Below are 4,957 nucleotides of genomic sequence, written 5' to 3'. Positions count from 1 at the left end.
CAGCACCCGGCGCATGGCGGCGCGCCGCGGCTCCGTCCCGCCTCGCTCCGGGCCCGCTGGTCCGCGCCCGCTGGGATCGCGCCCGCCTCGCCGCCCTGCCGCTGGGTCCTGGAGGACACCGCCTCTGTCGTCAGCTTCCCCCGAGGACCCCAGGCCCTGGGCCGGGGTTCGGTCTGGGCCTCGCGGGGCCGCGTCTCCGGGGGGCGCGTACTCTTCGTAGGCTCACCTCGGACCCGAGCCGGCCAGTCGGCGCCCTGGGACGGCCCACCCGCCCCGGGCCGGGCGGCGGGTCCTCGCCTGCGCCCGGTCCCGGCCCGGCGGGTGTGCGGGTCCCGGGCCTAGCGGGGGCGGCGGGCCGCCGGATACCGCTGCCTTCCCGCCGCCCGCTCCGCGCTGCCCGCGCTCTGGCTGCGGCTCCGGCTCCGCGCGGGCTCGGGCGGGGAGGAGGAGGGAGGGAGCGGGGGAAGGAGGGCAGGCGGGAGGGAGGCAGGGCCGGGGGAGGAGCGCGGCCGCGGCGGCGGGAGGGCGGTGGCGCGGCGGGCCCCGCACCGGCGGAGCGCCCCACCGAGACCCTCCCCGAAGGCCCGCCGCGAGCGGTCCTCGGAACGGGCGCTCTGGGGCGCTCAGCCCAAGGCTCTTGGGACTGTCCCTTCGGACACTAGGCCCGCCGCGGCAGCGCTTGTGTTTACAGGTGCGGGGACTGAAGGGACCGGGCAGCCCTGGCGGGTCGCTGTTGTCCCCCATCCTCCCGGTGCCCTACGCCAGTTCCGATCCGGACACAAACGTGGCTTGAGGCGGGGCCATTCCCTTCTGCGCGCCTCGATGTTCTGGCTGTTAAACGGGAAGGAAACTTCCAGCAGAGCCTAAGCAGAGGCCATGTTTAGGTCCCCTGCAGGCTGCCTCGGGTTCAGTGTTAACCCTGGGACACGAACCTGGGTCCCAGAACTTCCTGGACGCTGGGCTGGGGTCCTGCGGTGACCACACGCCTATGAGCGGTGGACAGGGCCTAGTCTGGAGCTCCCTGGATCTCTCCTGCCAGCCCGGATGAGAAAGGGAGGAGATTGGTTTGCCCGCAGGGACTCCCCTTGGGGCAGAGCCCTTGTCAGACACTGCGCCTTGGTCCCCACTGGACCCTCAGGTCCTTTCTCAAGCCCTGGGGTAGGGGTAGGGGCCGGGAGGGAACCTACTCAGAGCACTGCTCAGTTATGATTCTGAAGTTGGTTTTAACTGCAGAATGTGATCCGAGCAACCCAGGTGAGGTGCCTTGCTTTTCCCTGCCTCAGTTTCTCATTTTAACATCAGGAACTGCCTCTCCTGGCAGGGAGGGGTCATTGTGGGGCCTCCCACTGTCTAGATGAGAGCATTAGGAGGGCACCGACTGCGTGTGCCAATTTCCTGGTGTCCTCACAGTACAGACTTCTGCCACATATGCTGAATGAATGAAGTGACTCTAGCCTCTGGTTTCAGATGAAGAATGTGGGCTCCTTGGGTGCTTCCTGCTCCCTCTTGCATCCTGTCTTCACTCAGTAACTGGGATCAGCTTATAAAAATGGAGGAGGTGGAGGCAGGAAGGAGACAGATTTACATTTAAAGGAGGATCAGGTTTTCTGTTGATGAGATGAGGGGCTGACAGGCTAATTTCAGGGCTAAGACAGGAAGGAGGGTGACCTCCCTACAAAGCCCTCCCCCATTCCTTATGCCCTGGCCAAAAACAGACTGCTCCTCTCTCCTCCACCCACAAACATGCTTTGGATCCAGCCCAGAAGACCCTACCCTACTAAAAGGCTTTATTACAATTTTATAGAAAAAAGAGAATAGATGAACAAAGGGATAAAATGAAATTGCCTTAGTCCCATTACCAGGGAAAACTGATCCTTTACAAACTGCTTTATAACTGGTTTTTCATTTACATCTTGCTGTCCTACTTTCAGTACATTATTCTGCTTTAGAACTTTATATTTTCTGGTGCATCCTTGGCTGCTTCCTTAGCTGGTATTCCTAGAAATGGAATCCATGGCACAGACTGTCTAGTTTGTATCAATGCCCTCAACACACACTGCCAAGCAGCCCTCTGGGTCACTGAGTCTCGGAGGGGGGCTGCTTCTCCCCTCTTTCCCACCCTATTGCTGGGCACTAGGTTTCAAGAGGCTTGTCACTGCTCCCTGGGACTGTGACCTCTTCCTGGGTAACATGACCCTGTTGGACCCAGAGCAAGTCTTCCAATGCTCTGCTTCTCCCTGGACCCCACTCCTGACCCTACTCTCTTGGCATCACTGGATGCTCTGCCCAGCTTCCACCCCAAATTGACTGCAATCAGGATATATGTCTCCATTTAGCCAATGAAGGAGCTGGATTCCAGACACCCCCCTATCATACCCGCCCAGGGACTGATGTCTAACCTCCAACTCCTCCCCACATCCATGGCTTCCTCCCCATCTCAGTCAGGTTCAGTGGTCAGCCAGGAACCATAGATGCCCACATCTACTGGGTCCATGCCAGGCACTCAATGCCCTCTCCATGTGAACACTCAGCCTTGGGGTGCAGGATGACACAGAGAGGGCAAATGCAAAGAGAGACCACAGCTGACTGGCTGAGCTCTGGGGTCTGACCATCCACTCAGCTGGTACTGTCCCCCAGGTGCCCAGCCATGTGCTGGGCAAGTGGATCTACAGATGGAGTAGTCCAGTTAAGGGAGGACCCCTTTGTCCAAGCTGCCCTCCCTGGACCCTGGGATCTCTCTCCAAGACAAGGCACCAGAGCACCGTCCCCTCGTTTCCACTGCCCGCCGCCCCTGAGCCTGTATCACCAAAAGTCATCCATTGATCCAGGCTTAAAATAACCCCTGGCATCTGCAGCAAGCCCCACTGGGCAGGCAGAGGAGCCGAGTCTCCGTTCATGAAGGGCACCTGCCCCGCCCCCAGCTCCGAAAGCTGAGATGTGGAGTGTGTGGGTATCTGAGTGTGCTCGAGAACAAGAGAGTGTACACGTCTGGGGCTGGCACGGCTGTGAGGGCCTTCACGGCACGTGGGCATGTGTGTATGTGTGTGTGTGTGTGTGGCAGTGTGAATGTGCCTGTGCACAACCCTCCCTGTGAGTACTCGCCTGGTGCCCAGGTCTGGCTGGGCAGGGCTCAGGGTCCTGAGAGGAGAGATCAGGGACGTACATTAAGAACCTGGCTTGGGCCTCAGCATCCAGATTCTAGCTGGTAGGTAACCAGTCTGCCCAGCCTTCCTAGAGAGAAACCCAAGACCCCGGGACAGGGAATGACTTGTGGTGACTGGCACACAGCCTGGAAGGGCCGGAGTCTGGCCTGGAACCTGTACTGTGTGCCCCAAACCTACCTTCTGACCAGTTCAGTACAGAGAAAGCAGCTGGAGGCCCCCGGCCCAGAGGCCTGGCAGCACTCCCAATGCCTAACACCCTGCACATCAACTCCTGCACGAACCCCTGGGCCCTCCCACGGGTTGTTTCTTCCTGGAATGCCTTTCCAGACCCTCACACTGAGAACGCCTATCTATTCTTCACTTTGGATCCAGACTAATGTGAGTTGGAATTCCGGCTCTAATAAGACCAATCAACATTTCTGGGCCTCAGTTTTCTCATCTGCAAGATGGGCTGCTAACTCTTCTTCCGCAGGGCTGCAGGGAGAGGCCAACAGGTCTCCAGTTGAACAACATCAGAGCCTGCAGCCTTTTGGGAGCCCCCACCACAGCTGTGCTAAGAAGACGGTGATTCCACCGTGGGTGCCCTCTGTGAGTCATTGCCAAGCCCATCTTGCTCCCATTTCGTCTATGGTGAAGGTTACCCAAGAAGCAGACGTTGCAGGGGACCATGGATTCCCTGCCAGTGCAGTGCCGAAGAATGTACGTCGGTGGGGAGGTCTGCAGAGGAGGACCCGAGGCTCCTTTGTCTCCCTGAGAGGCAGTTCGTGACTCAGGCTCCAGCTGCCTGTGGGAGGGACCGGACGCGGCCCGCGCTCCTGAGGTCGCGTGGGGGCTGGGGTTGGGAGGTAGGGGCTGGCGCTGGGTGCTGGAGCTCAGCTTCCCTTCTCAAACCCGCGTGCACGCAACCAAGGTGCCAGTCTGGAGCTGCCCACCGTGACCTTAGCTCGGAAACAGACCCAGAGAGGACAGTGTTCGGCGGAGGCCATACCGCGCCTCCACCCCGGACAGGTGCGCTCTGCCCCGCCAGCCTGCCGGTTCCTAGGACATAGCTCTGAGGTCAGCTCCGAGCGCGTAGCGCGCCGGAGGAGGGAGACAGAGCCGGGGAGGCCACCTCTCCCAAATGTCGGGGCCACGCCCCTACATATGTCTCCCTCCGGGCTCGGGTCGAGGTCCTCGGGCTTCGTTTGAGGACGGGGACCCCGCGTGAGCGCGGCGGCCCGGAGTTTGGAGTCTACAGGTGATCTCGGTGCCCTGCTCCTACACGACCTCCCGTTTTCCCTGCAGGTGGGCCTTGCACCCACCCCTTCCGCCAGCTCCCGGCCCCGCCCCTATCCTGCTACCCCCAAGGCTTGGGGTTCCTCGGCCCCACCTCCCTCCTTGACCCCGCCCTCGTCACGCCTTTAGCCCTGGCCCCACCCCTCCCTCCCGCAGCCCCGCCTTCCGGTGCCCGAACGCAGGCTGTCCAGGTGGCCCGGGTCTCGCTGACCGCAGGAGCCGCCGACACAGACTTTCACCTGCGCCAGAGTCGTCGGCACCGTCCTGGATCCATGCAGGACGCCCGGGGCTGGTCCTCAGATTCTCTGCAGCTCAGGGGAGTGAAGAGATGCTCAAGAGGCCGGGTGGGCCCCGGGAACCCATGCAGAGTCCCCCGAAGAGTACGAGCCAGAACACAGGCGTTTGTGTCCTCCTGGCTTCTCCTCGATTCTCCGTGTGACCCTGGGCAGTTGTTCCTACCCCCCACCCCCCTGCAACCCCCCTTCCCCACCCCCAGGTCTGGACCAGGCAGCTGGGGA

Source organism: Oryx dammah, unplaced genomic scaffold (genome assembly GCF_014754425.2).
Source record: "Oryx dammah isolate SB20612 unplaced genomic scaffold, SCBI_Odam_1.1 HiC_scaffold_29, whole genome shotgun sequence".
NCBI lineage: Eukaryota > Metazoa > Chordata > Mammalia > Artiodactyla > Bovidae > Oryx > Oryx dammah.
The sequence above is the reverse complement of the archived record's forward strand: the minus strand, read 5'-3'. Positions refer to the sequence as shown.